We start from the raw sequence: 12,511 nt of genomic DNA, 5'->3' as shown, positions 1-12,511 counted from the left end.
AAGGCAACAGTGGTGGCAGAAACTCCAGGGGCTGGAACCAGAGTTGCAGCAGCTCCCTTATCGCTGCATGGTGTCCCCTGTATGCATCTCCCATGCATTCCCCACCAGCACACGGGCTCCTGTGCTGTATGCTCTTTCCTTACTTCATAAACCACCTTGAACCACCCTAGCCCCAGCCAGGCAGCAGCAGTGGCAGCTCTGGCCCTAGTCCTTGTATTCAGATGCAAGATGAGGCCCCGCCTCCCCATATTAAATGGGCTTAAATACACTTCCTCTCCTGCCCTGCTCCCCCATATTGTCAAGGATCTCTTTCAGGTCCAGATTCTATGCTTGGTCTTGGCGAAGGACCAGATTCTATGCTTGGACTTGGGAGAGCGAAGATGTGTATCATTTGGAGGGCTTGCAATATAGCAGTGTCTGGAAGAGTGAAACAGATTGCCTTGTTTTGAGACCAAGGAAGTTCTTATGGGTTGGAATGGAGAGGAAAAGGAGGAATTCTGGGCCCAGGGTCTGGACAGGCAGAATGGCTTGCAAGGGTATGAGACCACCCAAATAAATACACTGGAAGGAGAGATGTCACCTGGAAGTAGAAACAGATATAGCCCCTACCAGTCTCTGCTGGGTAGGAAATGGTTCTCCACTTTGCCTCTTCTCAAGAGAAGCCTGGTCACATGGAAGCCCCCAAATGTGCATTGCATAGCTTCCCCACTCAGAAGCTGCCCTCAGGGCAACATAACTGTAATTGGTCTTGTGGGTCAAAAGGATTCAGCTCCTCACTGTTTCTTCTTCTGGAACTGCAGTAGCATCGTTAGGAGTGGGTGAGCAAGGCACATGAGGAGGGTGCCAGGGAGCCTGTGCTATAGTACAAATGGTGTGTGTGAACAGTGGTAATACTCTCCCACAGTCAGCATCCCCATCCAGGCAGCCAAAATTCCTAATTAGGCATCTGGGGAGGAGGAACAATCAGTCTGCCCAGGTCTATGCAAAAGGCAGTGGACTGAAGAAGCCCAGTGTCTCTATTGTCTGACTGTAGCCTAAATGCCCTCCATACCTGCTAGGTGAATTTTGCATGAGGGGCCAGGGTTTAAGTGACTGGACAGCCAGCTCCATTGTGGAACCTTCACCAGCATGCTAGGCCAGGCAATATGCTGGATTCTGGATCCTCAGGGAGCCAGTAGCCTTGGAAACCCCCTCAGGCAGGTCTGCTGGGTGAGGTGTCCCATGGAGAGGTGTGTCCCTCACTACCCAAGAATTTACTTTAAGCCCAATAAAGAAATGGGTTTGTTTATTATACACAACTATATGCAGAAAAGAAATGATTTATCAAGAGAAGACATATATATATCAGATATAGATCGTTACTAATAAAACCAACAATTTGAATCGAATTTACAACTGCAACAATAGATGAATAATTCCACCACACTGGGTGGTCCCATTTGCATCAAACAACCTCAGTGATTACTTTCACCAGGTTATAACACTTCAAAACATTCCCCCCACAATAACTCAGGTTGATTTTCTCTCTGGTCACACTCCCCTTCCCATAACAATAAATGGCAATACAGCTTTAACTATGATCCACCACTAGATGGCAGAGACAAGGCTTCTGCTGCTTTGGGGAAGGTGGACTCTTTGATCCTTCTTGGTAACTCAGCAAGAACAAGTCTCTGATCAGCCACTGCAGGTAATAGCCTTTTTTCTTTAGTTTCCTTTTGAAAAATACACCTGCAAACACTAAAGGTTAAGTGTACCTCACACACCCATGCAGATTAGGGATTCTCATGGCCTGCTCCGTCTCTGGGCTGTCTCTCTCCTCCAGCACCTCCACATGCAGACAGGGGATTCCCTCTGCAGGTCTTTTTTCCTGCAGTTGAAGCTTTTCCAGCCCAAACAGATGACTTCTTTCTGCAGGTCCCTATCCAGGCAGCTTCTCCTAGCTAGTTTACCAACCCTTCCCCACTCTTTCCCTGGGTACCTTGATTGCACAGCTCCAACCTGGGTGGGGAATCAGCTTCTCCTGGGATGACTCAGGTTCTCTTATCCTGAAGTCTGCTCCCCAGCAAGCCTCAGATCTGCTTGGTGGTGGATGGGAAAGGAGGAGGAGCTGAGTCTCTGTCCCTCTCTCCAAGTTGGTGTAGCTCTTCTTTGACTTCTCCCCACTGCTTTTCCCTCCCTCAGCTTTTTATAGTTCCATAGTAGCCAATCAGAGCTCGGGGTTTGCAATGGGGGCTTTGGTCACAGTTCAAATGATCCAGTAAACAGCATGCATTGTGCACAGCATACTCTCTGTTGGAAAAGCTAGTTGACCCTCTGCAAACTTTTTGCCACCTTTCTTGCAAAGTTCTTAAGCACAGCTCACTCACTCAGTTTGCAGCCAAGCAAGCCTTTGTAGCTGTTACATAAGGAAACAAGCTTCCTGGCTCACTATGAAGAAAAGATGTCTCAAGTGTCTCAATAGCTAATACATGGTCAGAAGAGATGTGTGAACAAGCAGGTGGAGGCTCAGGTAAGGCAGGTGGGGCATACTGCCACCAGCATCCCCCTAGAAACAGGCGATCCTGCAGCCCTTATTTGACTATTTAAGGTTAGGTAAGTGGAATACCCAACACTTAAAAAAAATAATACAGGCAAGTCCATTGGCATTTTAAAACATACACTGAATACCAACTACTTAAACATGTCAAAATCTCTCTCTCTCTGTCTTGAAGCAAAAGTTAATTCATAAATGATTGTTACAAAAGATTAGAGCAATTTAAGTTTTCTTTGCCAGGTGACTGCATTTTTTCTGGACTATTCACACAGCATCTAAAGTTTTAAGCCTTCAGTTTTCAAGACTGACTTGTCAGTTTAGGGTCTCAGTCAAGTAGCAGGACCTACTGATTTCCAGAGACTGGGTGCTCAGCATTTTCTGAAAATCACCTTTAAGGTGTCTTATATAGAATATGCAAGATGAAGGTACTCACTTTGATGTAGTAGTATTAGGTGGAAATCCCTGGTCTGAATTAGGAATAGCAAGGACTTGAAACTTGGTTTGCTGCCCCCTAGGGTAGCTTTATAACCAGTGAGCTGTTTGGCTGCATAGGGTGGTTGGGTGAGGCGGGGCTCTTTTCTGATTTAAAAAAAAAAAGTTACCTTTGTTGAAAATGGGCGCTTATGTTTCTACAGAACATTTTAGGTTCAACAAATGGATGTTTATGACCTACTCTAATCAAGGGGTGAGAGTATGAATGGTTCCCAGGAATCAGGCAAAAAAGGGAGAAACTTAGTGCATGCATTTCCTTTTGCAAGGGCCACACATAAGAATAAATTCAAGGCCTTCTTAATTCTCTCTTGCAGTGTTGCATGAATTACCACTGATAACCTGTCTCACTCTCCTTCCCCCCTACCCTCCACACCCTTTGTGTCCCAAGAGGAGGGGCAGGACAACTTTAGCCAGGCTTTTCCTTAGGGTTACTGTGAGAGGGGAAGTAAAAGCTCCTCTAGTGTGTCCCAGACCCCTGCCCCACGGACCACGATACTTAATGCAGGGGTCCAAATGGGCAACAGCTGGGAAGAAACGCCGATGCAGGCTCCAAAGTTCCGGAGCTGCCTGAGTCTGCCTATTGGCGAGCGGCAGGGGTGAGGCTCCAGAGAGGCACGGGCTGCTCAAAAAGCAGCTGGGAACACAGCTGGGCAGCCAGCAGGGGAAGAGTGGGATGCTGGGAGACACCGTCTGTAGAGCTGGGAATCACAAGCCCCAAGTGCGGGGCAGCAGAGTTGAGCATCTGCCAGAGGACTCCTGCAGATGGGACGAGGAGCACAAATCTGAGGGACCAAGGAACACTTGGGAGCAACATCACAGTCCCATTAGGGGACCCAGGTATGGTAGCTGGGGATGGCAGCAGGGAGCTGCTAGCACTCTCGGGCAGCTCAGCGAGGAAGAAGGCACAACCCTGCATGGGAACTATGAGCCCCACCAGCTCGGGAGAAACAGGAGATCAACTACAGGTCATCCGGGATCTGGGGGTGGTCACGTTTGGAAGACTGACCAGGGTGGGGCATGGGTGGCTGCCTGTCCCCACAACTACTAGAAGGGAAGGGACAGATGAGTTCCCCTTCTTCTTCTCCTCCCCCCACAAGTGAATAAGCAGGCACTGGGAGACAGGTTCCCAGGGGTCCATCAGTGGAGGTGGGATGCTTTCTGTTGAGTTCATTTTAGTTACAGTTAGCCCCAAGCTGGGGCAGGTTTAATTGCCCAAGCCGGCCCAAAGTTCAGGTACTGACTGCGGGGAAGATTTTGCTGGCCAGAAGACCTGACCCATTCCGAGGTGTGCGGTGTGGATTAGACGAGATCATCCAAGGGAAGACCTGCAGGGTGCAGCATTTGCCCAGGCAAGGGTGGGGTAAAGCAGAGGTTTGGGTGGGGTAAAGGGGAGGTTTGGATCCCCATGAAGAAAGACAAGGGTTGAGACCTCTTCACTTTGAGGGCCACCTGCAGGGAACTGTCTCCCCAGTAAAGAACATCAAAGACATGGCAGGAGAGTAGGGGCAGCACCTGAACCATCCAGGTGGCACCAGAGCCCAATCTTGCCCTGATGTTGCTTGGGGGCAAGGCACCTATCAAGAAGGGACTGAAGCCCTACAATACCTACAAGTGGCCAATTGGTGCATTGGCTGGGAAAGAAGAACCCATCCCAGAGCCGAGTAATGTGATGGAAGCACAGGCAGGACCCCTGGTTGGGATGGAAGCCATGCAAGAGACCCTGAACCTGGTTGTGCAGATCCTGCAGCAGCAGCAAGCAAACCGACAGATGGCATTAGATGAACAAATGATTAAAAAAAAGCAAGAGATGATGAGTCAAAATATGGTAGACCTTAGAATCCCGAAGATGACGGCTGAGGATGATCCTGAAGCATTTTTGGAGAGCTTCGAGTGGGCTGCTGTGGCTGCAGGATTGGACACATCTAGGTGGGCAGCAAAGGTTGGAGTGTTGTTGGTAGGCCTCACACAGGCAGATTACAGGGCTCATCATGCCTCACAGCCCAAACCTATGACCAGATGAAGGAGCATATTTTATACCGCCTGGCTATTACTCCCAAGCATTACTGGCAGATATTTTGCACATGAAAGAAGAAGGAAGATAAGGCCCCCTGGGTCCTCTTCCAGAAGTTAAAATACCTCCAAGAACAATGGATCCAACCAGCTCAGGCATCCAGGGAGGAGATCATGGATACTTTCCTGTTAGAACAGTTCCACATGAATCTAGAAGAGAATACCCAGAGGTGGGAGCAGCGACATCACCCTAAAACATTTCAAGAGGCTCTCCAGTTGGCAGAGGACTTCGACTGTGCCTGGAGTGAGATACCCCGGGACAAGCTGGGGACGCTCATGAACACTAAACTCAACGGGGGGGTGGGGACTGGGAAAGTAGAACCCTCACCTGAGCTCCGCTGTTGGGGTCAACATGTTTCCGCTGTGGAAAAAGGGACCATGAACCCACGACTCATGGCTTTAGAACCGGTTGGGTGAAGAGACAGCTGAGGCAACCTCCCTACACTATGAGAGTCATCCCCAGTGGAAATGATGGACTGCAGCCTGGGTAGTACAGCAGAAGCCACCCAATGAGACAAGCCCACGGTGATGGCCATGGTGATGGGGCAGGCAGTCCGCACTATCCTGGGTATGGGGTGTGACCAGACGCTGGCCAAGGCCAGGCTGGTGTCACATGAGGAAGGAAAAAGGGTTAACCCCTCCATCCCAGTATGCGCAGGCACTGAGGGAGTGATTGCAGAAGGCAAACTGGGTGGCTGGAGATAACCTAAGGGGGGCCCAAAAATGACAAAAGTGGCAGTATGATAAGACCACAGTAGAACACGAATTCCAACTAGGACAGAAGGTACTAGTGCTGCTCCCCAGCTCCATGAGCAAGTTCTTGACCTGTTGGCAAGGGACTTTCCAGATCATGTGTAGGGTTGGCCCAGTTGACTATGAGGTCCTGCGACCTGGCCATAGAAGAGAAAGAAACCTATTATGTTAACCTGCTGAAGCAGTGGCATGAGCCAGAAGTGTTCTTAGCTATGCTGATACCAGAATGCAAGGAGCTGGGTAGGACCCTAGGTGAGCCAGCAGGGCAGGGGTATCCATAGGCTGAGACTTGATGGCTGAACAGAGGGGACAGCTGGCAAGGCTAGTACCAATGTATTCAGTGAGATACCCAGGAAGGCCCAGGGCGCGGTCCATAAGATCATGACACCCAACGGGGCCATAGTGAGAGATAGGTGGAGGCGAATACCGTATCACTGGTTATCCGGTGGTAAGAGAGGAAATAAGAAAGATTTTGGAGCAGGGAATCATCAGGGAATCCCGAAGTTCCTGGCATAGCCCAATAGTGATGGTCCCAAAGGCTGATAGGACATCATGGTTGTGCATTGACTTCCACAAGCTCAATGCTATCACACAATTTGACGCCTTCCCTATGCCCCAAGTGGGGGAACTGCAAGAAAGAATAGGGCAGGCGTGGTTCATATCCACTTTTGATCTGGCCAAGGGGTATTGGCAAATACCTTTACATTTGAAAGCTAGAGTAAAAATGGCAGTTGGGACCCCATGAGGACTATATGAGCTCTGCAGAATGCCCGTCAGCCTCAATGGGGCCACAGCAACCTTTCAAAGGTCGATGGATAGGGTACTAGACCTCCATCACCAGTACGCGGCTGCCTATATTGATGATGTTGTAGTGTACACAGAAGCATGGGATCGACATGTAACAGTACTTTGGGTGGTACTACAGGAATTGAGACAGGCAGGCCTGACGGCCCACCCCAAGAAATGCACACTGGGTCAAGTGGAGACAAAATACCTTAGGTTTTTGGTGGGGCAAGGCCAAATCAAACCCTTGGCCAATAAGGTAGCCATTATACAAAGGTATGAGGTCCCACAAACTTAGGCCTGGCCAGCTATTATAGATGGTTCATTCCAAACTTTGCAGGCCTCACAGCCCCCCTTACAAATGCAATCAAAGGGAGAGGGAATGGAGTCATAAAACTGGAAGAGGAGCAAAGAAGGGCCTTGGAAGTAGTCAAACGGGGTGTCTGCAGGGAGGTGGTGTTACACACACTGGATATTTCAATGCCATTTGTCCTGCAGGTCGACGCATCAGGCCAAGCACTGGCTGCAGTCTTGTCCCAGAAAGTGGAGGGGGAAGAAAGACCCGTAGCTTATGCTAGCAGGAAATTCAATGACCAGGAAAGGAGGTACACTACCATTGAGAGGGCATGTTTGGCCCTGAAATGGGGGACAGAATATTTTTGATATTACCTGCTGGGTAGAGAATTCATGGTCATAACAGACCACGCTCCCTTGAAATGGCTAAAATCGGCTAGAACAGAGAATGCTAGGATAACACGTTGGGCTTTGGCACTGCAGCCATTCCAGTTCTCCATAGAGTACAAACCCGGGAAGAATAATATGATGGCTGATTTTCTGTCCCACTGCCATTCAAGGGACACACCGGAGGACTCCCAAGATCATTGAGGGAAGGCCCCACCATGTGCATATCTGGCACCAAGTAATGATGAAAGAGTGCCTAGCGGTGTTTTGGGGGGGGGGGGGTGTGGATATGTGAGAGGGGAAATAAAAGCTCCTCTAGTGTGTTCTAGACCCCCACCCCATGGACGCCAATACTTACTGCAGGGGTCCAAATGAGCAACAACCAGGAAGAAATGCCAACACAGGCTTCACAGTTCCAGAGCTGCCTGAGCCTGCGTATTGGTGAGCGGCAGGGGCAGGGCTCCGGAGAGGTGCGGGCTGCTCAAAAAGCAGCTGGGAACACAGCTGGGCAGCCAGCGGGGGAAGAGTGGGATGCTGGGAGACACCGTCTGCAGAGCTGGGAATCACAAGCCCCAAGTGTGGGGCAGCAGAGCTGAGCATCTGCCAGAGGACTCTGGCAGACGGGACAAGGAGCACAAGTGTTGGGGACCAAGGAACACCTGGGAGCAACATTGTAGTCCCATTAGGGACCCCAGGAATTGTGGCTGGGGATGGCAGCAGGGAGCTGCTACCTCTCTTGGGCAGCTTGGTGAAGAAGAAGGCACAGCCCTGTCTGGGAACTAAGAGCCCCACCAGATTGGGAGGAACAGAAGATCGAATACAGGTCAGCCGGGACTCAGGGGCAGTCACACTAGGAAGATTGACAGGATGGGGCACAGGGTGGCTGTCCTTCCCCACAACTACTAGGAGAGACAGGACGGATGAGTTCCCCTTGTTCTCCTTCCCCCACCCTCCGACTGACCAAGCGGGCACTGGGAGACGGGATCGTAGGGGCCATCAGCAGAGGCCGGACACTTTCTGTTGAGTTCATTTTAGTTACAGTTAGCCCCAAGCTGGGGCAAGTTTAGTTGCCCAAGCTGGCCCAAAGTTGAGGGACCAACCGCAGGGAAGATTTTGCTGGCCAGGAAGACCCGACCTGTTCCGAGGTGGGCTGTGTGGATGAGATGAGATCATCCAGGGGAAGACCTGCAGGGTGCAGCATTTGCCCAGGCCATGGATGTGGTAAGGGTGGGTTAAAGGGGAGGTTTGGAACCCCATGAAGAAAGACCAGGGTTGAGACCTCTTCACTTTGAGGGCCACCTGCAGGGAACTGCCTCTGCAATAAAGAACTTCAAAGACATGGCAGGTGAGTAGGAGCAGCACCTGAACCATCAGTTGGCACCAGAGCCCAATCTCACCCTGATGTTGCTTGGGGGCAAGGCACCTATCAGGAAGGGTCCGAAGCCCTACAACACCTACAAGCAACAGTTACCATATGTCTGGATTTTTCAGGACAAATCTTCTTTTTGGGTCCTTCCATTTTCCCCCAGGTGGTTTTTTAAAAATATCAACAAATGTTTGGGATTTCGCTCTACCTCTGCTTTCCCAATTCTTCCAGGCTTGCCTTAGTAAGGAGCTGCTTGGGGCTTAGAGGAGGGGGAGAAGGGGTCAGGAATAAGGGGTATCAGCAGGGACAGGGAGGCTACGGGTTGGGAGTGAAAGGCACCAGCATGGTCTGGGGGGCAGGGTACTGTGGGTCAGGAGTGAGCCGGCACCAGCAGGGCTGGGGGGCCTGTGGCTTGGGAGTGAGGGGCAGGTAAAACACTGCCCCCACAATCATATACCCCTCTTCCCATCGCAGCGCCACCCCCCCCAGGTGTCATCTTTTTTGAAACTGGAAATATGGTAACACTACCTTTCCTACTACAACTGTGTTTGCATTTCAGTAATTTTGCTGTTCCTACAACAAAATTCATGATCTGCAGTCATGATGTGATGCAAGCAGGAAATATTAGAGCCATATTAGGGCTGCTATGTTTTAAAAAAATTACCCTCATGTTCCATTCCTATTTTTCTTTTTTTATTGAGAGAAGACTGGAAGGTTCTGAGCAGTAGGTTACTCTATGACAGCTCTTCTAATTTTTTTCTGTCAGTCCCAGGAATGCTAGAGCTATAAACCCCCCTCCCTCCCTCCAGAATTTTAGCCTCTAGCATGCCTAAAAGTGAAAGAGCTTTGAGCTATTTTCTCTGAGGAAAAGAAAACAAAGTAATTTGCCACCGCAGTTTTCTTTCCATCACAAACTCAGAGGTTGTTCCTGAAATTATGTCTAGAGGGTCTAGCCTAGAAATCAAGCTTTTAGACTCTTTCAATGCACCTGAAAAACAAAGTCCAAATATTTTCTGCTGAGAGTATTTTCCAGAAGGGCTCTGCAGGAGCATATGCATCTGCCCATATAGACAGTGCTGAAAGACCATAGTCTGTTCTTACCATTTCTATTATGGGAATACAAAAGCAAATCATAAAATTAGACAATTTGAATTTTCTGTCATGAAAACCAAAAACTGCCAAACCCTCCTCAAAATTTTTGACATTCTAAATATTGTTACTTCAAAGTAGCCATCAAGGTACTTAGCCCTGATTTTGTCCCCTAGCACTATGCTTTATCAAAAGAGGAGGCCTGCTAGCTGGGAAAACTCCTGTGTTGTTGTAGGGGTACTAGCAGGACCACATCAGTCCACCAGACTTCTGCCCTTGTCTACAGTGGGTATATCCTTCCTCCCTATTTATACACACAGGGCATGTCTACACATAGAATTAATGTGACTGAATAAACTTTGGCTCAATTTGAGCTGGAGTAAACTAATGTGGACGTCACTGTCTACACATGTATTTAAGCACAGTAATTTGCTTTGGCTAATACTTGTCTGATGGGACTATCCAGCAGTGCAGTCAATTAATCTACACTGGCCTAAATGCAGCACAGCTGTAGATAATGCATGTGTAGATGCTGCCCAGTGTTCATGCAAGGCCAGATAGATACATTTAACTAAGCTGCACTCAATACAGACACCAGAGTAGGTGGGGAAAATTGCTTCCAGGTCAACTTTTTGTTCTGTCTCAATCTTGGCCTGAGGTGAATTTGGCTCCTATATAAAAACCGTCTTGGGGGATTTCCAAGGATTGCAGGAGGGCAAGGTTTTCTGGTATCCTCATACCTCTGCCTTGCCCTTTGAGTGGAATGAGGGGGGTTGGGGTAGGTGAGTTAAAACAAGACAAGCCTGCTTTACACACTCAGGTCTTCCCTGCATCAAGAGACTCAAGCAAAGCAGCTGGCTTGCTAGCTTTGGATTTAGCCTTCCAATTCTTCTGGCAGAAAATTAGCAATGAAAATTCAGTAGAACAATAAGGCAGAAGCACAAGCAGCAGCAAAGCTGGGCAGGGCAACCAAGGTTCTCTAGAGGAAGAGGCATAGTTCATGTAACAGAGAAAAATTGAGCTGAAAGGGACCATGAGAGGTCACCTACTCCAACACCCTGCTCAAGGCAGGATCATTCCTGCCTAAACCATCCCTGACCAATATTAGTCTCATCTGTACTTAAATTTTTTCAAGGGTTGGATTCCATAGTATCTCTAGGTAACCTGTTCAAGTGCCAAATCATCCTCACAGTGAGAGAGTTCTTCCTAAAATCCAACCTAAAACACCTTTGTTGTACCTTTAAATCCATTACTATTTGCCTTGTTCCCAGTAGACACAGTGAACAATGGATTTTCATAACATACAAGCATGAATCAAAAGGAGCTATAGCGCCACTTCCATTCACGCACGCTAAGACAACTTTGATGTGTGAAAGAGCAGCAGAGCAAGACATTTTCAGCAAGACATAAGCTAAAGGTGGGACAGGTGTATGTGGGGAAGTGACTTGTGGTAAAAGCTTTGATTTTTAGTTCTTCACCAAGTTCAATTTTCACTTTTTAAGGAGTGTATTCTATCCTGTTCATCCACCATATATTTGTATTATCTATTTATTCATGGGCCTTTGAAACCTTCCCAGTGGAGACATGCTTCTCTCATGGATCTGAGAAATCGAGTCAGAATCTTTAATCCTTTACTACTTTATTGATTATTCTCCCTGCTGGAGCCCTGCACATGAAGGCTGCTACTTTTCAAAGTTTCATCTTTAGGAAGGTAGACTCAGTGACTGCAATCCGTTTAATTATTTTTATGTCCCTGCTCTAGCCTATATCTCAGTTGTCCACCTACTCTTCTTTTCAGGCTATGTTCTCTGCTTCCCTGATCCTTCCTGATGCTCCCTTTGACTTATAATTTGTTGATATTGTTTCTCCAGCCACCCCATTCAGCTAGAGCAGTCTACCTATGCTTATTTGTCAACCAGTCTCTTCTTCTTTCTGACTCCTTCCCCAAAATTCACATTGGTGGACTTTAGTTATCCTGCAATGCTTCCAGTTCCTGTTCTGGCATTTACTACAAAACAGAAGCAAGAAACTCTCATTCCAATCAATGAGAAATTAATGATAGACTGATCTTGTAGCACTCACAATGCTGATGGAGTGATGTCTTCCAGCTCATTCAACTTTCCTTAAAAGATGGTGAATTTCTGCACATTCTAAATTAAAATCTCCTTGAAGAGAGACTTTTTCATTTCATGTTTTTGCATAAAACACTCCAGAGTGCTGAGGGAACTAGAGGAGGTTATTGCAGGACCTCTGGCATGGCTTTACAAGCATTCTTGGGGCTTAGGCAATGTGTTGGATGACTGGAAAAGGGCCAATGTGGTCCCCATCATCAAAAAAGGAGGAAAGAGGACCCAGGTAACTATGGAATGGTGAGTCTTACCTTGGTCCTGGGCAAGCTCTTTGAGAAAATTATCCTAGTGCATGCCCACGAGAGGCCAGCAAGGGAGACTATGCTCAGGGGCAACCAACACAGGTTCATCAGTGGCAGGTCCTGTCAGACCAACCTGGTGACTTTTTATGACCAGGTCACCAAATCCTTAGATGCAGGTGTCTCAGTGAATATAGTCTTTCTGGACTTCAGGAAGGCCTTCCACATGGTCTCTCACCCCATTCTCATTAAAAAACTAGGAGATTGTGGTGTTGATGCCTACACAGATGGGTCACTAACTGGCTGGAGGGCCGCACCCAGAGAGTGGTAGTAGATGGGTCTTATTTGACCTGGAAGGACGTGGGCAGTGGGGTTC

The sequence above is a fragment of the Crocodylus porosus genome, unplaced genomic scaffold (genome assembly GCF_001723895.1).
Source record: "Crocodylus porosus isolate Cpor-Errol unplaced genomic scaffold, CroPor_comp1, whole genome shotgun sequence".
In the NCBI taxonomy this organism is placed as follows: Eukaryota; Metazoa; Chordata; order Crocodylia; family Crocodylidae; genus Crocodylus; species Crocodylus porosus.
Note: the sequence above shows the minus strand (reverse complement) of the source record.